Here is a 25,950-nt window from a genome sequence, read left to right on the forward strand (position 1 = left end):
CGAATTGGGTATAATTTCTTCGAAATCGGACTTTTCCATCGAATTGTATGAAATCTTCCCACATTTGATGGATTACTCAAGTGACCACTAAAAATGAATCGTATGGGTAACCAATGAGTTTGTCAGTACAGTATTTATAAGGCTTAAGATTACCAATGTACTATGTTGGAGAGCTTAGCAAATTTCAATCACCTATCGAGTACTTGTAATTTATACAGGTGGAATATAGCATCGGTAAGAAAAGTAATCTATGAATTTAGGTCCATGGAAGAACCACCTGACAAAAGAGCCACTACTGAAAGTGGTCAATTCGTCGCAACTATCTAATAAAATATCATGAGCCACATTTTCGAGTTTACGTCTGACCAAAGTAGTGCACATAGGCTGAGGAAGTGGGTAAATTTTGGGTATGTAACAAATTCGGATAATGAATTTTTCAATCCGATTGGAGTTTGTTATATTTAAAAGTACGAGGATTGATCTACATTTACAGGTTTTTTTTCAAGCATTATTAATAGGAAGTATGGTTATTGAGAATAACGTCGGCCATTTTTCTCGGTGATGTGTTTTGCGGTGCCCAGATATCTCGAAAACGTCTCAAACTATTTATTTCGATTTCGAAAATAGTATTCTCGGATACTTCATGGTCCTTGCCATAATACTAAATGTTTTCAACAAAATTACGACCATTTGAAATTAAAAGGCAACTATTTGTTCGGATTTTTAAAATTTATTTCACAAATAAACATGACAAATAAATAAAAGCGCCGTGGAAAAAAGAGTTAATTATACAAGAATACTTGGGCACCCCGAAATACATCACCGTGCGAATGATTGATGCTATCGTAACAAACAATTTTTCCTATCAATTGATTCTGAGAGAAAAAATTTGTGAATAAGGGATAAACATACTTTTATACGAAATGAACTGTAATCGAATTAAATAATTAGTTGTGGAATTCTCAAATTTCACTCGCTTTTTCAGCCGCATACTCGCGTGTATCCCCATACGGAAGTTTTATAGTTGACCAAAAACCGATAATCTCTGATAAATTTATTAAGAAATAGAATATACTGAAATTGTAAATACCGTTTAGATACCGACGCTTCATTTCGCATCCCTTCAAAATGGTTAGTAAATCTGATCGTTTTTACTCACAGACGGCTCATTCTATTCACAAAACTATTTTCTATAAATTCACTGAAATACTTTGTTTTAAAACATGTTGGCGTCGTTAAATATTTAATTTTAACGCATTATACCGATACTAATTGCAATCAATTAATGGGCAATATTAAATTGGTCGCTAATGAAAAAAAATCCGTTTCTGTGATTAATAAAAAAAAAACAGTTTTTTCAATAAAATGAGTCATCGTAGAGTGAAATCGAACAAATCTAACATAGATCTTGAACCAACTATGAAACTATTTGAAATGAAGTACCCATATCGACAGTTTTGTATAAAATTCCAGTATTTTTTATTTTTATATGTTGAATGAGATCATAGTAGCTTTCTACGAATATAATAATTCGAAACGTCGTTGACATTGTAAATAATTATCGATCAGTATTGATTTCTTGGATATGAAAGTCAATTTGCGTAAACAAATTATATTTGTTAACGTTTCGGCCTGAGTGAGAGCCTTCCACAGAACGAAAATTTATTGGAATCTGTTAATAATTGATACAATTTATGTTATAAACTAAGAAAACGAACCTGCACGGAAAAAAAAATTCTGTTCGGCGAACTGTATTCTACAGCTCCAGTAACTATACGCACTCTACGGTCTATCTTGTAGTTACAGCAACTATATATTAGTCAGCTCTGATAGCTGCAAGTTGTTCAGCTCTCACAGCTTAATGGTTTTGCTCTAAGAGCTGTAAGTTGCGCTGTGCTCTGGTGCGTTGACATATTTCATAACCTTCAAATTTCATGAGTATGATTTAAATACAGTTGATAGATAATTGTTTAAATAGTCCATTCAAATATGTAAATGACACTGAATAAATAATGATAATAATGATGAAAAATAATACTAATAGCAATATAATTGTACTATTTAATAATAAGCGCTGTGAGCGGAGCCGAAAAATTCTGGTCTAGCTCTTCGAACGAAGCTGTTTAGCTGAGAGAGCTGAACATCGTACAGCTATGACAGCTGACTAACAGTCAGTTATACGAACCATGCAGTGCTCTTCCAATAACAGAACGTTTAGTTCGACGAACTGTTTACAACTAACTATCTAATATTTAGTTCCACGAGCTGAATTTTTTTTTCCGTGTGGGGTTTACAAAGTCTGTGTAGGTCACAACCTGAATTTACCTTGATTACACCGCATGGCGTGTGTACGAAATTTTTACATTTTTATTTGGATAGTAATTATCATTGACCAACACTGCGACGAATTTTTCTTCATGTCTACCTACCTGGTGATAAATCCTTAACTAAGCTACCATTTAATGATACCACGATACTCGAGCTCCTGGGATTACCATCAATCTTAATAACAGAACCACTTAAGATGATCCTTGTTGATCAGATTAATGAGATACGTTTGCCAAAAGTCGGTGGTTTTTGGTAATTTTATTTGTCCGAGGTAATTATTAATTAACGTTTGTGACTTGAATTTTTTTCAATTTCGTACACCAAACCTCAATGAGAAGAAAATCCTGCTTGCTGGTACATATTTTTATAAAATCACAAGCGTAATTATAAATTTAACTCAACTATACGAAAGGACAAATCTTGTTAACAAACAGATATGTTTATAGTCCATGAAAAACTAATGTCTGGTTAAGCGTTTGTTATTTCTCTTGTAGCCTGAAGATGGCTAGCAAGGCCCGGCCGAAAGGTTGTTTACATATTAAATGATGGCAGCACAAAACTGGATCAGATGAGTTTTTCGCGTGGTCTGCAAAGCAACGCGCTGGAACTTCTATTTCCATTTGGAGGTAACGAGCGTAGGGCGCCGGCAAATACGCAGTAAACGTGAACTAACGAGAACGAGTAAACGAACTTGGCTACATCCTTAGGTAATTAAGCCCCCCGTAGCAGCTCATCCGGCATATCTAAGCGCGCCTTGAGAAGGTATTACACGATTAAATGTTAATCCAGGCGACGATGCGACGCCGCCGTCGCCGTCGAGAAAATGAAACCCGTGTGCATTAAAGTGGTTTTTAAAAAGGTCATTTTTTAATTTCATCCGGTTCACACCCCAAATGAGCTTAAAATAATTGAAATATGTCACCGGCGCGATGCAGTTGACGCGAGTAAATGGAACGCATTGTCGTATAATAATTCTTATATAATCGAATCCGTATTTTCTGTCGGATCGAAACAAGTTAGTCGGAAGGTTAATAGGCATTTATGAACTTTACCGAACAACGCGATTTCTCAGATGGGAGTGAGGGAAAAGTGTCGCTTCAGAATTGTACACACTAATGCTCATGCTGAACACCGAATTTTGTTTACGTACAAATTTGGACCTCCTATATGGAGGCGTGATCTTGTTCGCTTCCTCATTGTCAGTCTGCCGGACGAGGAGTTCAACAGAAGGAGACGGTAACAGGATACAAGCAGGATGCGGAGCTACGTGGATAACCCTCTTACTCTGCACGACAGGACATTGGAACAACGACACTTTACGCTGGTGGCAGCGAGGCGTTTTTAGTCTTGGGTTACAGCATTGTGGGATTTTGTTACCGGAACCGGATATCATCTTCCTTCATTGTACTGTATATACTATGCTACCACTGGTTGAGTGCCAATGTGGAAGGAGGCTTTAAATGGACGTTGTTGCAGCCTTTCGAGGCTTCTTATTCAGTATTATCTACCAAAGGTAAGACTGGAAGAACACTGAGAAGAAGGTGAGCAGTATAATTGTTATAAATTTGCAGCACCTTACTTGATTCCGGTAATTTTTCTCGCTGTCTTTCGGTGATCTTCCCGTAAAATTTCACACAACTGTTAGGTTAGGTTCGGCTGCTTTTCCACTTCAAATACGTTGATGTGCAGCCGGCTATTTTCAACCTGATCTTTTACGCGACAGGTTGCGAATTCAGTCATGCCAGCTGCAGAAATGAAAAAAATATTCGAACAATAGGATCTGTGACAATATTTTTGTTTATCCAGGTGTGCCGTCTGGCATCTGCGACCGACTTTTGTCGCGGTTTCTTGGACATCGATAATAATTAAAGCGTCAGCCAATATTTTGAACTCATTTCAATTATTATACTGTTTTTCCTGTTAAGATTTTAATTTTCAGCAGATTAATGATTATATTCAACTGGACTTGACTGTCAGTAATGTTTTAACCCTTTGCGGCACAGTCTCTCTTATATGAAACACCTTTTTTTAATTGATTATTCAAGATTTATATTCAATTATTAAGATATCGCTGACGCATTTTTTATTTTATTTTTCTGCATAATCAGACTTCGAAGATGTCAATGTTGATGTTTTAAGAGGGATTACGATGATTCCGCGAATATAGTGAGTGCTATAAATAAGCAGTGTCGAAAATGCCTATTTTTACAGAATAAATGTAATTGTGAGAAGGTTATGGGAACTAGAAAAGTGGAACTCGGTAATCTCGGGTTTTTAGGGCTGCTAAAAACGAATCTGACGTCATAAATTCAAAATTCAAGATGACGGACCCAATATGGCCGACTGAAAATATAAAAATCGATCTTATTCGCTTGTATTAGATCCGCCATTTTGAATATTGAAAATTTCTCAGATCTGACCCCATTTTTGAAATCAGCGACCTCGGGAACCCCTATATACGCAGTTTTAAGAAATTTAGGTGCAAGCAAAAATGTACGCTTCGAAGTGTTACTGAAGGATTCTATTTTGAAAACGATGCAGAGATATGTTAATATTATCAACGGAACGTACTGCAGATAAAATCTTGTAGTTATGTATGTACGCTGCTCGCGCAATCAGCCGGTTCATTGTCAGTATCATATAATGCATAATTGAGTTACACTCGATGCACTGTCCGTTGAACAGCTTTAATAGCGCCAGAATAAAATGATGGCCCGCGCTCAGCACGGGCGCATATACCTTATACATTTATTGAGATTTACTGCGCACCCGTTCTCATTCACAAGCAGACGACTCCATGTTTCTACAAATTAAACTCATTCGTAGAATCGACCGCTGGGGGCAGGATTTTGATTTTCAAAATATCAGTTATCAAGATCGAAATTAAGACAACCTTGTGATAGTGATTCTGAGGAAGAACCTAAGAAAGAAACAAAACTTCAAAGAACAAACACTCCTTCCCTCGTGAATGGAATTTGACTTCAGAATGTTGGAATTGCAAATTGTAGATCTAATATGATGCCTATAGAACTGCGCGGTTAATCCTAATTCATCAGTCTATTAATCGATCGTTTTTTTCACGAACTGATCGACTAATTCGCTCTTTCAATTAATTGTCTTTCCACTAATCGAATAATCGCATAGCTTTTATATGGTGGTATGGATTAGAATTTCAAAAATTAATGCGAAAACCAAAGACATTGATAGGTCTTGTGAGTTTCTATTTTTAATTACAATCGGAAAATTTCGAAATTCGTATTGGTGAATCGGATTATAATGTGGTTAATGCCACATTTAAAAATTACGTGATTGTCGTGAAATTTAATTTTCTCAAGCTTTTGAGGTCAAAAAATCCATACAAAAGGTATCCTTAGCGCGAAACTTCCGGTTTCACTTTTCCTACAATTCATCAGTTGATTAGTTGCTGGGGCAGCTACCATTTTCATATTGCTTAACCCAGAATCATATTTGGGGATTTTGAACATTTTTGAGAGCTTAATTTCGCGGCTATTTGCGTTGTTTTTGTTTTTAGAAGTATCAGTTAACCTCATGACGTATATTGCAGCCGGATTTTTTTAATTTCGATGTTCTGCAGTCAAACTTTTCAATAAAAAGAGGATCTCGTCGAAATGATACTTTATTCACTTAAGGACTTAGCCCGAAATTATCCCGATCATATTTTCTCAAGTGGCTAAAATATCGATAGATAAATCAGTTAATCCGAAACTCTGATTCAGAAAATATAATGAATGAATTGGCATGTTTTTTGCAAGCCAACTGTATTATCTCTTATATATCTTACGGTTTTGTATTATATCTATCGCTGATAACAAATAGGGATATAAAATGTTCAAAATATGTCTGTGCTAAAAACAAACAGTGAATTATATTCCTGCTTAAAAAAAGTTTTTTTTTTTTTTTTTATGGAAAAGAACTGATGAATTACGTTGCTATTATTCAAGCAGTAGCGTTGAAAAACAGGAATCACTCTACGATTTCGCAAAATATAAATTTACACTAAAACGATAAATGTTGTAGTAGAGCAAATTCAGAAATTCGAATATATTTATCACCTTACCAATAAGTGCATAATCAGCAGCCCAAGTATACGAAGCAAATTGAATATTCAAAGTTAGATCACTAATTAGTTAAAACTAGCGTCTATTTCAATATTTGTCAGCAATTATGGTGACAATTTGAATAGAAATCTTGGGAAGACAAAACATTATGACACCCTAATATAGAATGGCATTATGAAAGTAAATTCGAAACATTGCACAGCAGATTTTAGTGCATTCTAATCATTTTGAAAAACTGACAATATAAAATTTTGTAAATCACTTCCAAGTAAGATTGTGATTGACACCGCTATTTTGAATTTTTAAGTTCTTCAAACATGGAAACCCTGATTTTAATCGGCAATCCTTAATTATCTATCGAAGTCAAAAAATCGATTTGTCTGGAATTTTTACTATTTGTAGTGTGAACTCAGATTGAAAAGTTCACCAAGTTTGAACTTTCTAGAACTTACCGTTCGCGAGAAATGACACATCAAAATTTATCATTTTGATTTAATTGAGGTTTAAACGCGAATTGTTTTCGTATCGTTATCGGCATAAAAAAATTATGAAGAAATAGATATCTTATGTGAAAAATTCTCACCTTTCCGAACGTGTCATTCATTTTTGTATAACTTTTCGAGATCAATCTCGAAAACACGTTTTTCGGCAGAGGACCGCTATTTTTCATGCGCCACCAAAATTTATCTTACTTTTGAGGGTTTCGTGTGAAAGCTGAGATTTTTTCAGTAGGGAACTCAAATTTTTAGAGTGGGACGGCCATAGGCTCTCACGTGAGCTACGTGGAATTCATAAAGATCTATTGATGATATTCTCTTTTTAGAATTCAACGAAATATTTTTATTTCTTTCAATTGCGCACTATTAGAGTAAGTTTTAAAAATTAGAAACAAAAATATTACGTCGAATTCCAAAAAGAGAGTACATATTATTGACAGAACTTTATCAATTAAATATATTTCACGTGCGATCCTATGGCCATCACACTCTGAAAATTTGAGTCCTTCATTGAAAAAAAATCAGCTTTCATATTAAAAATTGAAAAGTAAGATAAATTTTGGTGGCATGTGAAAAAAGAGGTCTTCTGCCGAGAAACGTGTTTTTGAGATTGATTTCGAAAAGTTATCCAGAAATGAATGACACATTCGGAAAGGTGAAAATCTTGATAACTTTTCAATCTTAGTACATACTACAAAATGTGAAAGTTTCAAACAAATCGATTTTTTTACGTCCCGTTCATTTGTTAATAATTGGTGGAGCGGGCCAAATATATTAAAAACTATTCGATCATCACGGAGAGGAATTGCATCAGTTATTGCTAATATTTTCATTCTTTAATTTTTGCTGGACGCTTTACTTTCCATGTGACTGGCGATCTGTGGAGTATATTCAGTAGAAACGAAATGAGCCGTGATTATTCAAAATTGGACAGAAAATACGATTCTGACATTTAAACGACGAATAATATTAAAGTTATTCATAGCTAAACTTTCTTAGTTTGAATGCAGGATTTGAAATTTTACTACTTGTCAAGACTAGATTCTTTTAGTGAAATTTAAAAAAATTACTTTGAGTTTCACTTTTTATGCTATGATTTCATTATTTTTTTTTTATTTCGTTTCATTAACTTTTATATTGATATGCACATCGCGCAAAGGTATTTGACTATATGCGCACATCCTTAGTCGCGTATTAAGATAATATTTTCTTGTGATTTGCAATTAGCAATTGTGTAATTTCGTAGATAATAGTCAAGACAAGGGTAAATGCGGCCTACGAGTGCAATAATAAGTTAGAACAAGAAGAAAAACTGTTAGAAATACCGGATGTACTTCTGAAAGCCGCAAACTGAATTGCGCCATGAAATTTGGCGCACGCATTCTATTTGACTATCTAACTGTAAGAGTCCCCTTAAAACGATTTTTGCCAACTCGCAATATTTTAATATCTTTATATTTTGAATCGTACGAAAAGCGCGGAAGGTGACTGTCGTAACCTAATTTATATTTTGTATATAAATAGAGCGTGAGAGTGCAACAAGAGATATGTAGATATATCAGCGTACTCGAAAAATTCAATATCTCGATAAACGTCGGGAGTCGCTAAAAATCCTTTCAAGGGGATTCTTAGATAGTTAAATGGAATGTGTGTGCCAAATTGTGTAGCGAAATTCGTTTTACGGCGGTCAGAAGTTCATCCGAAAAATCTCTAAAAGTATGCGTCAACGATATTGAGCACGAATTAAGGTCATGTAGTACTCCTACCTTTACTAGTCGAGTGAAAAACGAGCTTTTTTACCCTTTTTTTGAACCCTTTCCGCTCTTTCATTTGTTCAATATAGGAAGAAAAAGGGTGAATTTGGTCAGTCGGTAAAAGTAAAAGTACTAAATGACCTTAAACAACATCCTTGTTATATATTATTCAAATCAATCTAAATATATTGGCAAATTTAATTTGCACAAGCTAAGATATCAACAACAAACAATAAGTGTTTCATAATTACAACATTCAAAATTATTGAAATCCAATGTTTTCAATCCTCTTTTCATATTCTGGACTCACTTTGCACGCGGACTAGATCACCATGCATAGTCTGAAAATCAGTCATGAAATATTTACGAATCTATTTATGCTCGTACAGTGAAGAGTGGCAACGGTATGGCAGATTCAACCATGCAATGCGATATTTTTCCGAGCAAAGATTATTGCAAGTATTTCTCGGGTAGCTATATGTATGGTTGAAACACTAATACCTAACTCTTACAATAGTGGACCATACTAACTTGACCATATTTGTATGGCTGTATTGTATTATGTGGCAAATAATATTATTCTCACAGGGATAAATTTTTTTTGCATTGACAACATTTCTTCAACTATAACCGTATGCCTCTCAATCCGATATGTTCAGTCTCCGTGCAAAATCGGATCAAAAACACCAGAATTCAGTTATTTTCAAGACTGTAATTATAAAACCCCTCCTCCAATTGTTGGTATTCTAACTTGTGTGAATTTCAATTTGCTCAAATTCATTACTGTGACATACCTATTAGGATAGTTGTTTTACTCACGTTTACCAACATTCGCGAAAATAATATTACATGACAGTTTTGGACAGTTTTTCCTTTTTCCCTAGATTTCTATACAGACGGTTGGACTCATTAACATATTCTTAATCAGTTGATATTATCACTTCGTTGTATAATTTCACGTGTGGATTTTCGTAACCCGAGAAGATATATGAGTGGGGAATTCGTCGTTAATTGACCTTCCCCGACGAATTCCTTAGTCATGTATAATTTTATCATTATTAAAAGAATTACCAAGCGTAACAGTTTTATTGTCTTGTGATGTAATAATCTTTAAATCTCTGTATCCTCGACCATTTTTCAGGTATCTACTACCATTGAGAAAAAGAACAGTATAATAAATGTGTGAGGAGGCAAATTCGGTCCTGTCGGGTCGAGCGTAAGTTTGCAACATGAGTCGTATGTGAGCCGAAGACGAATATTGCAAATACGCGAGGTGAAAAGACCTCTATGCTGCACACGATTCTTTATATAACAAGAGTATGTTACGCGTTTTTTTACGAAGCACGAAATTGAGGTTAGGGTCGCATAATGTCAAATTTATAAGCGACAGCGCATGCGCGCAGTACAAAAAAAAACTACTTCCAACTTCTAGGACTTAAAAGTGGTCTTTTGAGTACTTCGCGCATGCGCATTTGCAGACTCACTCTAGCGTCGTAGAAACGGATACTTTGCGCACGAAAAACACGTATGGAAAAACGTGTGAAACATGATCGCGTTGTACAATAGTACATTTTGTAACAAATACGAATGAGGCTTTTTGACGAGAAGTGAGGTTTAAGGTACGAACCGAAGACGAGTGCCGTAACACGCGAGTCAAAAAACCCTACCCGTACGAGTTTCGATCTGTATTTTTTATCTAGAACTAAGAAATCACGATGAAGTAGTAATTTCGAGGTTAGAGTGCTAAAAAAGAGTTGACAATCGAATACCACGATATTAAACCAGCAAAACGTGAAATTAAATTTTCATCGCTTCGATATCGAATTGTCTGGGCTTTGCAGGTGACTCGTCTTACCCCCACCGTCAGATGTAATACTGCCCTCAGCGCGGACCTTAGACTGGCAGGAAGTCTTGAGCTTGAACTGAAATGATCACACAATCAGCGCGTAACGAGATCGTAAGTAGTTCAAACCAATACTGTTCGCCAGGAATATCTTATCCGACAACCGCAGTCCAAGTCAAAGGGTTTGTAACGTCTAACCGGTTACCGGGTAACGGGTTCTCCCCGGCGTTTGTACTACGTTACTAACCTCATTACGATTCAGTTTCAGACTGGGCTTACGACACGAAAGTGGGCGAGGAGAAGTAACGAGTGACAAGTGGATAATAGGGATTTTGATTTCCGAGCTAGATCAGTCAGCTTCAGTTTTACTCACGCATGCTTCCAGCTGGTGATCAGACACTGACCTTATGCTATGGCGTCGCGAAATCTCTTTTTAGGCTTCATACGGTTTGTTGGGGCAGCTCGTCATTCGGATATAGGGTACGAAGGTGGGCGAATCGGGTCAATCGCATGGAAGTGTGCTCGATAGAGTGTTCCACGAAAAAATAATTTGCAAATTTCTAACGTGGCATCCTCTAAAAAGTTTTTTTGGGTTGAAAGAAAGATTTACTCCGAAGTTGAGCGTTCTATGTTACGTCACTTTTTCTAAGAAAAGTCAAAAATCGAATGAGCGCCATCTTAAACCTAACGTACAACGCTCATTTTCCGAGAGCATCCTTCTTTCATTCCGAATATACTTTCCAGAGGGTGCCACGATGGAAATGGAAAGTCTCGTGGGTCCTAATTTGTTAATATTAATACAGCTTGACACGTTAAACTTTTTCCAATTCAGGAAGATGTGACAATATTTACAATTCGATATTTACCGAGATTAGATTAATGTGGATAATGATGGCAAATGTGTACTTAGTACAATTGTTAAGAAAGTTAATAAGCTGAAGCTACGCACATGTGAACCAGACCCGTGATTTCTTACCTTGTTCATTTGTCATTAAAAAAAAAATTTTCTCCATTCTCAGACGCGAATGAGCCGTGCTTTCGCGTTGGAGATAACAGCACGTGGCAAGGATCCGAATACGTACATTTTTAGACATTCATCCCGAATAAAACCAATTCCTACATAAGAAGAAGCACATTCTTTTTATACATTTTTGAAAATAACTCAACCTTCGTAAGAGGTAAGCAGTGCTTTTCTTCGTTGGTCGAGAATCGGGCCGGTACCGGTAGCGAATGCATCGATTAGCTTTTGATTTTCGTTGATCATCAAATACGATTTTTATCTGAAAAACAATACTAGCATCGTGATGGCTTGCAATATTGGCAGAGTGATGGTTAAAAATATTAGTCAATTGAGGGTTGGCAGCACTGGCCTAGCTGGTTACCGATAGGTCATATTGGCCCAGTGCTGATCAACGATACTGATCCAGATCTAGACGTCAAGCGTTGGATCTACAGTATCATTCTAGATGATCACCAGCACTGATCCAGCACTGGGACTGAGCCACTGTTCGTAACATTGGCAGCGGTAGCAGCGTTGTCAGCCTATCAGACAAACATTTCTTTAAATGACGCCAAAATACTTCTTCTCACTGATGTTTGACGGTATTAAAAATCAATAAATACAGGAATACATAATATGTTTCATTTTTTCGCTTTATAACATGCATGATTTTCCTAGAAATATACAATGATAATTACCAAACGAGGTAACATACACAGATCCATATTCTACAATCTGAATTGTAAGCATAAAGATATTAGGAACTTTTACGCACATAATATATTTTTTTTTTAATATTTAGGACCACCAGCTTGTCAAATAAGTGCGTTTGGTTTTAATTTATTGTTCCGATTTTACGGACTATATTTAGAGATTTCGCTATCTGTTTTGAGATTTCGTCAGAGACCTTCAAACTTTCTTCACATTCCGGTTTAAACGACAGTATTTCTTATTAAATAAACAATTTTTCTTTTTATTCTGAACGGACTGTAATTATTCTAGATCTAAAGAAATTTCTTGAGGGTTGGCAACGCTGAGCAGTAGTGGCGATGTATACCGAGCCCGTGGTAAAACTTTTCACAAGCGGTATCACGGAGATTAGATATAAGGAGAACGATCGTAATGTTCTGGAAACGGTAGACAATTTGAGAAAAGTTCATAGTTCTCACAATGTGCACTAGAATAGCGTTGCTAAGGTCTGGTTTTTCAAATTTACGAGGGGAATGTCGTGATCACGTGATACAAGCAATAACAAGCGCACGTCTCGAACCTATGATCTTTTCCCTCTGTTCTGGCCGCAAGTCAAGCCAAACAGCCTACGTCGATTGTTGTCCTTATATATTAGGCTCCGTGGTTGGTAGCGACACTGGACAGGGGCATAACTAGGCATTTAAGGGTTCCAGGGCAAGGACGCAAATTGAGCCCCCTGGGTAAATAATGAAACATATTCCAGTGGAGCCTCCCCTCTCACGCTTCAGAAATTTATTCCCAATAAAACAGTAAGATGCTCAATTTATGTATTCTATTCACTGTAAACTAGAATTACGATTTTTCCAAAGAAGATATTTTACATTTTTGACTATATAGTCGAGATAACTATTAATACAGTTACAATATTAAGTTGAAACAAGCATTCGAAATGGAAAATATCAGAACCACAATCTTATACCTTTCATTAGGGTGGTCCTCATTGAGGGTGTTGACGTTTTTTTTTCAGGCCGCCCCCCAAATAAACGTTAAATAATTCAAAACAATTCCCTAATTTTTTCACATTTTTATCTCAATTCTAACCCGTTCCTCTGTATGACTATAGGTTTTCTCTGTTACGTCCCAGCCGATAATTATGGCGTGACCTTAACTTCTCTGTACCTTAACTTACCGACGTGCAATTACCATAAGAGAGCTTCACATGCTCATACCACAGACTTAAGATCCATATCGATTTAGATACAGTTACTATATTTGCATACAACATACCATTCGTTATTTTGCAATCAAGCTTACATTCGTGTAACGCTATGCAGTATATATATAATAATTATCATTTCTTAACTTTGCATCTTCAATTTCAACTTACACATACAGACCGCATGGTCAACAATCGAAATTGATGGAACTCAAATTCATAAACCTCACTGACCGAATTCAAGGAACGTGAGAAAAGAATAGATAAGTAGTTCACAAAGTATCATTCTCAGAACTCAAAAATGCATTCTTGCAACTAACTATCTTGTCAGCACAGTACCAATTGCCCTCTTCAAGACCAACCGTGTTGCACTGACGTAGCAAGAGACCAAACAGAAGTCTTTCCAAGACTCCCACCTTTCAAACCAAACTGATACAGTACAGAATCATGAATATAACAAATTAAGACTTCAGACCATTCAGAACTAATTCAAGCTTCAGACCACAAGGAACCAATCCTGACTTCAGACAATTCAGAATTCTTCGAAATCAAGAACAGATCATTCTAAATCGATGTGTGCTTATATTCAGAACCTCCGAACTTTAGTATAACTAAATAAGTGAGCAACATCATTGTGAAACTAAATCTCTAAATAATAATATCTTATTGTTAATAAGTTTGTATTTAAATTAAAATGTTGTGTACGAATGATTATTTAATCACACATAGTGATAGTTAGCACGACTCACAACATAATTCCGGATTAACAATAAGTCAAATTGAACGAGAAATTTATACGAGCAGATCATCGAATTTCGTGAAGCTGGTCATCACAACGTTTGTGAGTCCAGATTGAGCCGAAAATCACGCAGTAAATCAAAGATTTCTTGTGGCGTTTTTCCCAGAATGTAACAAACCATTTAAAATACACGTGTTTCGGACACATTCTTAGCATATATTGTGACGGGACGTCTGGCTGGCGTACCGACACCTGGGGTTCAGCGCGTGCCCCCTAATATTTTGCTTGGTAAACCCAAGCCAAATCTAACTGTCCACTCGATAACCCCGCCACACACCGGGAACCCAATCAAATCACACGATTTACCGTACCCCTTCTTCAGGGAACGCGACCAATCTCTATCCGCGAAAACGGCGTAACTAGACAATAAGAGTATATAAGACGAGCGTAAACGCGAATCAATCAATCTATCACCTATTGAGCAACCGCCAGGATAGATCATCGCAGACTTCCACGAGAAGACCCATACTTCCCACATCCACGAGGAGCCGGACACCAAGGACCCACGATCAGGAGACGTGGAGTACCCGTGCAAGGAATCCTCGACACCACTTCCCATCAAAGGAGGGCATTCAGCGTACTAATAAATCCTATTTGTTTTTAATAAAATAAACTCCTTAGGTACCAGGGAGCCGTGTCTGAGTGAAGAACGGCATTGCGTCTGACCTCATAGCTCAGATACGGTGATCGTCTCACAATTCCCCGACCCGTAGGTAGGACACCTGAACCCGTAGAGAGTCACGGTCATAGCGACTGAAAGTCTTGATACAGGTGAAGGTACATTTGCGTAGAATCCCCTTGCCTTTAACTACCACGCTAGTAATATCCAGTCTTGCCATACGCAAACTGAATCACTATCAAAGTCCTTCTGACTACTGTACTATCACTCACGTAATATTCTGTTTCAGTACTATCTAAACGAATAATTACAATATCAAAATCAACTGTCAGCGATGATTCCTCATTATCAAATACCGTCCCTCTGACGACCAGGCTATCACATAAATAATATTGAGTCTACCCATAGGTAAACCGAACTACCATCCAAGTCCTTCCGACTACCGTACTAGCACACGAATAATATTCTGTCTTAGTTCCCACTAAACGAATCATTATCCATCACCAAAACCGACTAGTCAACGATCCAGAATAATCAAATACCGTCCCTCTGACCAACACGCTATCACGCAATTAATAGTCAGTCTTGCCGCAGGCAAACTTCATTAATATCAGAGCCAATAAGGAAGAACTGTCCCTTCCTAAATTATCGAAAATCTCTTAGAGATTACCAGAAGAATAAGTTCACAACCTTTCATCCTGTCTCTTATCCCGCCTCACGGGAGCAAAACATTGACGTATAATTGCTATATTTCCTTTCCCGAAATAAATAATTTCGCATCACGAGTCAACCTCTCAGAGCGATCTATCTGTGCGTGCTTCACACTCACAGATCAAGTTTGACCCTCAACCGTTTACACGGCCTATGATGATAGGTCTATTCCACTCGTGCCTGTGCACATGAGGGTGAGAAAACAAATTCTGAGGCTATCTCGAAAAACCAAGTTGGAGTGGTCAAACTATTCGGGCTGTTCCCGGAGTTAATCATACAAATTAACAAGCATCCTTCTCCACCTTCCTTTCGTGTCCAGAGACCGAATCCTGCAGCTCTATCCCAGAGACAGGAAACTCTCAAAACAAATATATCATTCGAGTATGCGCTAAATATCACACATAGCGTGTGAAGTTTTGGCGAAACAAAGCCCGCGAATAAACTGTACGTCTCATTGGCGAAAGCGTGCAAACTCGAATCGTTTCAATATTTTATTGCAAGAGTAATGATGTTCTAAAAAATTAGTAACTGCCAGGTTTTAGTGAGCATTAGTACTACTATATGAGAAAAAATTCACATCATCTTGCCATGCAATCTCGACGAATTACACACTCTCGAAATCTGGCTTTTTCCATTTAAACGAAGTGCAATTTATCTATATTACCTGGTGTGATGATGTCAATTTTTTCTCATGTTACGTCCGTGAATGTGGTTTACATACTCCCGAGCGGTAGGAATAACCTGATTTGGCTTCGCTTTTACGGACTAAGATAACCGGAATTTGGATTGAGGATTGAGTAACGTTAAATTTATTGGTGATATCAAGTATATATTTATTGCAAGAAGTCGAGATAGGGGTAAAATTGAAGTGTGTCGTACGGAGTTATTTAAGAGCTTTAGCTCTGAGGTTCTTGAGAGTTAGTCTACGAATGAAATCCAGAGACGAAGAACGTACGGGTGCAGAAAAGATGTTAAGATGCTGGAGGAAGGGAATAGAATTAGATGGGTAAGCGCGATAGTGAATAGCGTGAGACTAGGTAGAGATAAAAGGACAGGACAGAGACCATGATATTCATATAAGAACTGTGGGAGAGTTAGCGAGTAGGAAAAATAGAGAGAGGTGGTACGCCGGACGTAACACTCTCGTAGTAGCATTAATTTCCACTAAAATTTCACAGTTATATATTTTTTTTTAACATTATAACTCTTACATTAAAATATATACTGAGAATGTGGTCGACATATGTGTATTTTAAATGGGAAAATCCTCCCTCTTACAGGGGCATGGGTTAGAGTTGAGATAAAAATTCGAAAAAATTTGGGGTTTGTTTTTGAATTATTTGTGCACCACCCTAAATAAGTACCTACCTGATGGTCATGGAAATTATAAGGATAACAAAAGACAGAGAAATCCAATATTTATTTTATATAACACCTTTAGCTCCATATAGAAATAATGTAAACATGTAATACTTATGATCATCCGAACGAAATATTACGACTTCATTTTTTACCCCCTGTCTTGGGGGCCCCAGGGCAGTGCCTAGTTGCTTCCCTGACGGTGCCCTAAATCTGCATTGCCAACTATAAAACTTTTTCGAAATTTGAAAATTATGCGTAATCAATATCGAGTATATTTTATAAGGTACGAATAGCAGAGTACAATTTAATTTATTTATGAATATATCAAAACACGAGCCGTCATCTAGTTTAAAATTCATTCGTTCGTCCATTCCACAATTCATTCGCTCCATGTGTATATTGTTAAAATTATAAATAGGTGTAAATAATTGTCTTTCGTCGAGGCACTATATTCTTGGATTTCACAGTGTTTTTTTGTTGTTTTTTCGTTTTAATCGTCTCTCTTTAAATTTGACTTGACGTTCGAAATTTATAATAATTAATTTTGAATGTTGTTCTTCGTGGCTTAAATTTACTTTTTTATTATAAGTTCGTCGATTTTCGGTCTGTTAATACTTAATTTCGGAGATGGGAACCTCCTTCCTCCTTCCTCCTAGAGAGACGTTGACCAAGCAACTCGTTCTTCTTCAATTTGAAATTTGTGACCAGGTGTCCCACTCCCTGGGTCTAATCTCATCCGCTCGTGTCGTGCTCGTGGCGCGGTTATATTTGAATCATTACACAAAGTAACCGACTTGTCCGAAAAATTAGGTATCTCAGAATCTGTGTCCACATGTATATATACCCGGACTTTTCAGTGGATCTGGCTGCTCAGCCCTCGAAGATAGGTAATGCAAGTTTCATTTGAAGTCTGTTATACTGTCATTTCTGAAAATATTTGAGTCGAAAGGTGATGCGAACTCCATCAGTAAAAGAGGAATACTTTTCAGAAAGGGCAATAGGGCCCTAAAATGTTCATTCAATTGCTCACCTTCAAGCCCTGACGATGAGTGGCGTGATTCGCTGAGAACTCTAGGTATGCAAATTCTGGGCGGTCAATTATACCGCCAACTGGTGTAATTATTATATGCTTAGGTGATTTTGAACAATGTGATCGGAAGATGTCTAGAACTGACAGATAGCGTAATGTCAGATAATTCGTGCTCACGCCTTTATTTGCCTGCGTGCTTACAGCCGCGAAAAATAAGTTGCCTGTCATTAGGCGATCGTTTAGTGATCAGGAATCCTGAAGCAAATACTACCTAAACGTAGCGTTTGATATGAAACACTTGTGATTTTTATGTATTAGAAGAATATGTAACATCACAGCATCGTGGCTGTTACAATATGATAATAAGATGTTCAGTTTACATCATGGAGGCGTAACTTACACACGAGCAATTTTTTTTTAATCTTTGATATTATTTATGAGGTTTTAGATTGATTGATAGTGAAAATAATGCAACGAGTCGGTTTTTGGTAGAAGGCGTGGTTTTATTCGTACAAAAACATAGACCCCCTTTTTAATGGACACGTGACTTAAAAACTTGAAGTAGATGGAGCACGCAGACATAGTTTGGCGATTCTATATCCCTGGCCCTCTATACGCAATAGTGAGAAGCGTTATGGCTAACTATTTTAACAATTATAGGTATAATAAGAACATATTCAAATGTCACTTTGTACGATACTAGCAAGTTTTTCAAGCTGATTACTATGAAAACAAGAGCAAAACCAGGCTCCTTTCAAGGCTGTCAATCTTCGGCACTCGATACAAGAACCGTATTTAGCATCGTTGCAACAAGTTGTTTGTCGGAGAAAGGCGATGTAAAATACTTTCTCCGTGGATGTTTTTTAGGTAGGAAGTTCGTGCAGTTGTAATGGCAGGGAATTCAAGACAACCGGTTTCTATACCTTTCTTATGCTTACCGTTATTCTTACCGTGCAAACTTAAGAGTTTTTCCCTATCTAACTTTGTTCGGAACCAACGTATATTTACCTACATCGAATACAACAAAAGGCTGTTCATTAATCAAGTGACTATATCGTAATTGATGTTGAAATTTGTGATTCATTGTTTAAATTTTTATAGTAGCTTAGTTCACACACTACAGTGAATCAGTAAGAGATGGTAACGTTTTCGGCAATATCACGATTCTTACGAACGTCGGCAGAAGAAAGTAAACTATAGAAACTGATAGAGGTACGAAAAAGAGTTTAAAAAATACCACGGCATCTTGAATATGAACTTAAGAGCTCAAACCTGCCTGCTAGAATACCTAAAATCAGGCCCTCATCAAACTAGATTAGATATAAAAGAGTTTATTTATGGCATGTCTGCAATGCATAATTTGCACGATTTCTGAGCAAAAATCATCTTAGTTGGAAAAAAAAGACCAGTAAAACAACCTAGTCTTACTCTAAATACAGAAATCAAAAAATAAAATATATCTTATGAATAGATGGCGTAGCTTTATCGTAGTGTTAAAAAATCGAAATACTTCATGGCATTTCTCAGGCTATGGAGAAATCAGGAAAGTGTTACGAGATTCAGGGATGGTTTCCAGAATTTTTCTGATTTGTTTCATTAAGGGGATATTATAGTCTGGAACTTTAAAAAAATCGATTTTTTCTTGATCATCGTATAGTATAAGGTGTGACAAATAGGTGGATGGAAGAATTTTATCAAAATTAGAAATAACTAGCCCGTCATCAGCCAAAAATCTCATCTCTTTTTTCGGGAATGCTGTTTCTAACCGGAATCGACTATTTTCATACTTCGCGTGCCTGCAATGACCTTGTGTTGTAAGTCGCTGAATTTGTCTTAAAGTCAGTAATAATATCGTGGAAAAAAATACATGGTTCCATTTAAAAAAGTGGAGTTGACCTTGACGTAGCTTCAGCGCCTCCACCGAAAAAGTAATAGGATGGTTCAGTATGTCGGCCTTTTCAAACAATATAACTTTCATATAAAACTTTTTTCATTATCATCAACAGTTGGAGTGCTATTGCTCTGTTACACTTTAAATGCCCCACCCTGTATAATGTTTTTATTTTTAATATTTAGGATCACCAAATTGTCAAATAAGTGCGTTTTGAAACTGCAGAAGCCATATAATTGGTGCATATTTTCTCCTGAACTTCACAATTGGTTGATTTTTAGCCTGTTGTTTCGATGTCAAGGCGATTTTTAGAAATTTCGCTACAAGTCATGAGATTTCGTCAGATTCTCAGATTTGCTTTAGATTTCGGTCTAAACGACAATATTTCTTAATAAGAAAACTACGTTTTTTTTTTCTATGAACGAGCTCTAATTTATTTATATCTAAAGAAATTTCTTTTGGGTTGGCAACGCTGTCGCTCACACGCCGCTATGGTAAACCGTCTCGCATTTGAATACCGTTAACGCTAGGAGGGTAATGCAAAACACTTAATATTTAGAGTATAAAATTTCCAATTTATCTACCGGCTAAAATTTGCGATTTTGACCTCGAAGTCTTCTGGTCTAGTTAACAGAGGTTTTTGACCTACAAAAGGTGGGAATGTAAAATGAATGAAAAATCCAAGTTTTTGACCTTAGGGCGGGGGGGGGCACCGTCTGCCACCTTGGGTTAAAAGTACAAAATAATTCCTGAACGGTTGATCCTACGACAAAAAATGTCGAACACAAATTTGAAGAAGACTAAATTCCCTTCATTTTCTGTATAAGCACTTTTATGTAAGTCTGATGTATAACGAGTTACAGTAACGGAAATGTGAATATACTTACAAAAAATCGTGCAACACCTCGCCTTTTTCCATTCAAGAAATCATTCACTACATAATTAGGATGATTTTGCAAATTTAAAGTCAACTCATTTTCACACCACCACGAGGAAGAGTAAAGACCGTGTTTTTCATTGTGTTATCCTCAGTAGGCTTAATCCAATAGATGTTCTTTTTTTTTGCTCGTATTTCGTAATTTAACCGACGTTGAAGTCTGTAACGTTATCGTAACGAAACATTGGGGAAAAAATTACTATTTTCTTAATTTTACAATGATTTTTAAAGAACGAAGATTTCAAAACACGAGTGTATTTTGTTTTATCACGGTGTACTGAATTCCAGACAATTCCAAAAAGGCGAAATAACGATCTATACCTGCTCTAGAAAAAGGCTGTTACAAAAACAGTAGACGAATCCTGAAAAATCCATACACTAATATTAATAATACTTTGAATTGTTTCATGCCACAGTGACAGTCAAACAATTTCTACGTAACAAGAAAAATCACTTTAATTTGAAGTAGATTTCGCTATATAACGTTATTGTGATGATAATATTATATACACATTAAAAATTTTACATATAAATGATAATGTTATTAATATTATCATTTTTAGAAAATTTACCGTGAAGAGATCAAGTTGCACGATTTTTTGTAAGAACATTCACGTTTCCGCCGCTGTGATTTGTTACACATCAGACTTACATAAAAAGTACTTATACAAAACCGAAAGGAATTTAGTTTTCTGCAAATTTGCATGAGATATTTTTGTCGTAAGATCAACCGCTCAAGAATTATTCGAAAAAATAGTTTTTTGTAAGTTTAATCCTCCCCCCCGAAGGTCGAAAATTTGGGTTTTTCATCGCGGCCTGGAACCAAATAATATGTATAGAAATCACTACTACAACACGTTTTTATAGGGCAAAGGCTTTTTTACTCCCTATTGGTTGGACTATCCGTAATATCAGTATTTGCAAAAGCGTGTGATACTGAAGTTCTTTTAAAGAAAGTACAACTTTGATTGCTCATGACTTGGAGCGTTTCTAAGGCACCGAATATGTCGAAAATGCATTTTTTACGTTGTTTTAACGTCTGTAAAGAAGTATTAGGACATTTTTGCGCATTCAACGAGTTTTTTTCATTTTAGTCACACCTGGGGCGGCTCTATCTTCGAAGGTATCCGCCGCACACGGATTTGTAATGAACTATATTGATTGTAGGAACAACCGTTTTAGACTTACGGCGCAAAAATTGGAAGTTTGCATGATTTCTTCTCTCTGAGGGGTGGAGCGGCGCTAAATTTTCAGTAATTCGAAGAAATTTTTGTTATACATTCCCAAACGAACAATCCTCACCAGCATTCGCTTTGGTATCAATTTATTGTAGGGTAGACTTTCTGTACAGCCTCCAGTGACTGTCATAGAAATTAGCTCACCGTCAGATGCTGAACGGACTGGTGAAAAGTGATATCTAAAGATATAGTGGAAAAATACGTGTTTCTTAACCGTCACAGTGCTATGTTATCAGTCCGGGTACAGACAACACGATTTGATGACTCCGTGATTGTGAAATGAGACAAATATTTTCAGTTACAGACTACAGATAAGAAGGAAGCTAGTAGTTAGCTTGTATTGCTATAAAATCAAACTTACTACCCAAGAAAGAAACAGACTACTCCAGTGTTCGACTCAACCCAGGGAATATTCTAAAAAAACAAGGTTAGCGACTCTATTCGAAAATAGAGAGTGGGCTCCTCGGGTGCTGTTAGTGATTTTTCGTTTTATCAAACTTAATTATGAAACATAAGTCACTAAGTATTAGGAGGAAACGGCTAGTAGATCTAGCCAGTGAGGAAAAAGGAAGCAATCCCCCTTCTAGGGAAATATTAGAGATAGAACAAAGTTTTCGGAAACCTCCTTCAAGAGTCTTAACTCTAATTGATCACATTTCGGTAGAGTCGCATAACGATCACACAGGGTGAAATTCACCCCGGTTAAAAAAAAACTAATAGCTTGCTTCAACAATGAGTTCTAAATATTGAAAATAATATCTAGCTGTATTGTATAAGGATAGCAGAAAAACCTCTCTCAGTTTTCTCAACCAAAATTGATTGTTTAGATATCGTAATACATCAGCGAAATTAAGGTACTAAGGGACTCTGCGAGTAGTTTGAAGAATGTTTGGGGTGGTATTCACCTCGACTGACGAATTAAGGTTAAGCTATAGACGTAATATAATTTTTTGCGACACCTGCATGGAAAGTCCATTTTTATGCACCATTTACAAGCACCGGAAGTAGTCTTTTATACACATGTGCGGGAAAAACTTTCGCGCATTGCTAGGGGTGTGAGAAAAAAACCTTCACACATTTCCGGCGGTATAAGATAAACCTTCGCACATTGCTAGCGGTGTGCGAAAAAGACGGTCGCGCTTTTATCCATAGTTGCGCATTTCGCAAACAGCTGCACTAGCGCCACCGATGGAATAGTTTGTCACTTTTTGCCGTGCTCGACACCGTACTGAACAGACATCGTGCCGTGGTTTCGTGTAAAAATAATCGTGTATGTCAGACTTTCCATTACAGGTGTAGCAAAAAATAGAGTTCAATACACGTGCGAAAGTTGACAATGCCTATCTCACGTGAATGCGCCACACGCGCCCTTCAACTCGTCTACGGTTTGTCTCCGGGCTCGTGCTGCGCCTTCACGCTTATGCGGGCATTGCCACTTTCGCGCACTAGTATCGAATAACACTATTATATGACTAGGGTTTCTAGATAGTGCAACTTCACGGTGAAAAACGAAACAGTTCAGGTAGGTTACAAGATATGTCCTTCGGGATTTAATAAATTATCATACAAGTATGATTAATGCCAGAGCTCCTGGAGCAAACAATATTAATATCGTTTTCAACAATAATTTGACAGACGTAAACAATTTACAGTCAACACTGGGACACACCAGATTAATTCAAATGGGGCGGGGGGGCTAATTCATATTTCATCGTGATTCATTATTGTAAATGAATAGATAACATATTTTTTATATTGCTTATTAAATAGCATTAATTAATGTTTTTAGTACTATTATTGCACTTTTATCTCATATCACTTGAATAACTGGCATTTAGGTTGTCTGAGAATGCAATTGAACTTATATCTCAAAATAGTGCCATTTCACCATTTTCACTACTACTTATTGCTTTCATCAAGACGAAAAATCATAAAGATTCTGTTCTGTACGGAAAATTGTAAGAAGATTATTTTCATCGCAAAGAAATTAACGCTAATAAGTTGATTTATTGGATATAAAGGTCAATGGCACGCCAATAATTAGTGGATATTATATTTGGCAAAAATCCTGTTTAATTAAAGACTCAAAAAGACTCGCTACGTAAGAAATAGAGAAAATTTTTTTTGGAGGAGTGTCATGCTCGTCCGATAAGCTATTATTATTAGTGTCAATGGATGGTAAAATCGAGTTATACTTCAGTTGTATCTGTTTAATAAGCAATCAGTGTGAACAATCGTTCAAGCGTAATACATTATAAATCAGAGGTAAGTTCTTATCGTGAAATTCTCGAGTGGACAGTCTAACGGCTGTATCAACTAAGTCAACAATAGTATATATCTTGTATGATTGACGATGGTGTGAAAGCAGATTTAGATAACGTTGAGACAAAGTTTTTTTCTTTATGATACCAATCTGTTTTTACGTTAAAGTTGTCATTATTAACCAGGAGATCAAGAAAACTGATTTTGCAATCAGGTTCAGTTTTACTGGTAAATTGCAAAATAAACTACGCAAAATGTCATGCAAAAATGAGGATGAGATACGTTGTGCAGTATTGTCGTTGGTTTTCATTCGCAATTCATCCGCACAACATTCGTGATTTACCTCTGAACACGTGGATATGGTATTCAATAGTGGATAGGATAATATTGCCGCAGTCACAGCTAAAATATTACCGAAATAATGTTTTTTTAAATCTACAGCGATTGTCCATGCTGTATGGGAAGCCTGCAGAAGAGGTACGCGAAGCCTTACTAGATACTACACTGCATGATACTCGTCCACAACCGTAGGTCTCATTTACGACTGGTGTGTAGCGTGTGAATAACAATGTATTTGCTAACAGTGAAGTATTTATTTTCTTCGTTCACAGACGAATAATGTGGGGAAAGCAGCAAACATCAACTGTGCAAATAACGGAACATCCGTCATCGAAAATTGTGACATTTACCGACAACCGAAAGTATATCACAGTAATACGGTGCAATATTTATTTACATTCAAATTTTTACTCGATCAGTATTTATTTGTCGGGATATTCGAATTGTTGCGATAAAAGTATCACTGGCCGAAAAAATTTATTGCAATTCGTATTGTATTTTCAACACCAAGAATGGTCTTGTGCTTATCTATATAATATAGTAAATCACTGAATTGTCATTTCAGTTACACAACCCGAGTCGAAATTTAGCGCCTACTTTAAACCCTACGTTGGAGCTCTTGCGTAGGGTTCAAAGATACTGAAGTAGGTTCTATTTCAATGCAATATCGGACCCTACTTTGACGCTAAAAATGGCAAAAATTTCCCGATTTACCTACTTAAGGCAAATGGAGGGTCTGTTTAGAAGCTCTTTAACCCTCCAGAGGTAGGGTTAAACCTGCTTATTTGAAACCCTCCTTTGATGCTCAAAATCCTACCCGCTAATAAAGGTCCATCGATTCGGATCGATTATGATTAAAATACAAAAAATACGATTAAATCGTATGAAATCAAATTAAAATCCCAATAAGAAGGAATTTCTTTACAAATGAGTTTAATTGTATTTTCGGTATATTCGATCAGTAAAAAAGGGTTTTTGTATTCGCAAGAACGTTGATTGAATACAGTTGAAATACAATTCTCAATTTTCAAATGTTATTGAAACTTATCAAAATATTGTCGAAATAGCCCTCGGACTATTCATCGTTAACACCTGAATGTCGCTGTAATGGTATATCTATAGAGAAGGAGTTACAAGTCCAATGAAGGAGCTGTAGATTGAATAGTATCGAAATAGGTTTGATCGTCTACTAAGAGCGTCGAAGTAGGGTTTCGTGCTTTAATTTTTAGGAGTTGGAGGTTCAATGTAGGGATGGTTCTTAAATTTTTTGTCGTTAGAGGGTCTTTATAGGATTTCTAGGTTCAGTTTCCTTTAAAGTAGGTTTATATGAATCTTGGTAGGGTCAAATATAGGCG

At 36.6% G+C, this 25,950-nt stretch overlaps 1 protein-coding gene and 1 long non-coding RNA gene across 4 annotated transcripts in view; one reads left to right on the forward strand and one right to left on the reverse strand.

Annotated features, from left to right (window-relative positions):
- The window catches only part of LOC107224283 (aminopeptidase N), a 59,638-nt gene extending 49,004 nt beyond the window's left edge, over window positions 1–10,634 (reverse strand). The window contains exon 1 of one of the 3 annotated variants that reach the window (XM_015664280.2): window positions 10,514–10,634. The gene's annotated coding sequence lies outside the window, so the exon portion shown is untranslated. Of the gene's footprint in view, window positions 1–3,902; window positions 4,012–10,513 lie in introns of those variants that run through there. The other 2 variants (XM_046730629.1, XM_046730630.1) reach the window with 2 other exon arrangements.
- LOC124292770 lies at window positions 3,339–14,012 on the forward strand. Its single transcript, XR_006902683.1, has 3 exons — window positions 3,339–3,869; window positions 10,500–10,615; window positions 10,764–14,012. It is a non-coding gene; the product is annotated as an uncharacterized LOC124292770 (long non-coding RNA).
- The last annotated feature ends 11,938 nt before the right edge of the window (window positions 14,013–25,950 follow it).

This window comes from Neodiprion lecontei, chromosome 2 (assembly GCF_021901455.1).
Source record: "Neodiprion lecontei isolate iyNeoLeco1 chromosome 2, iyNeoLeco1.1, whole genome shotgun sequence".
Lineage (NCBI taxonomy): Eukaryota > Metazoa > Arthropoda > Insecta > Hymenoptera > Diprionidae > Neodiprion > Neodiprion lecontei.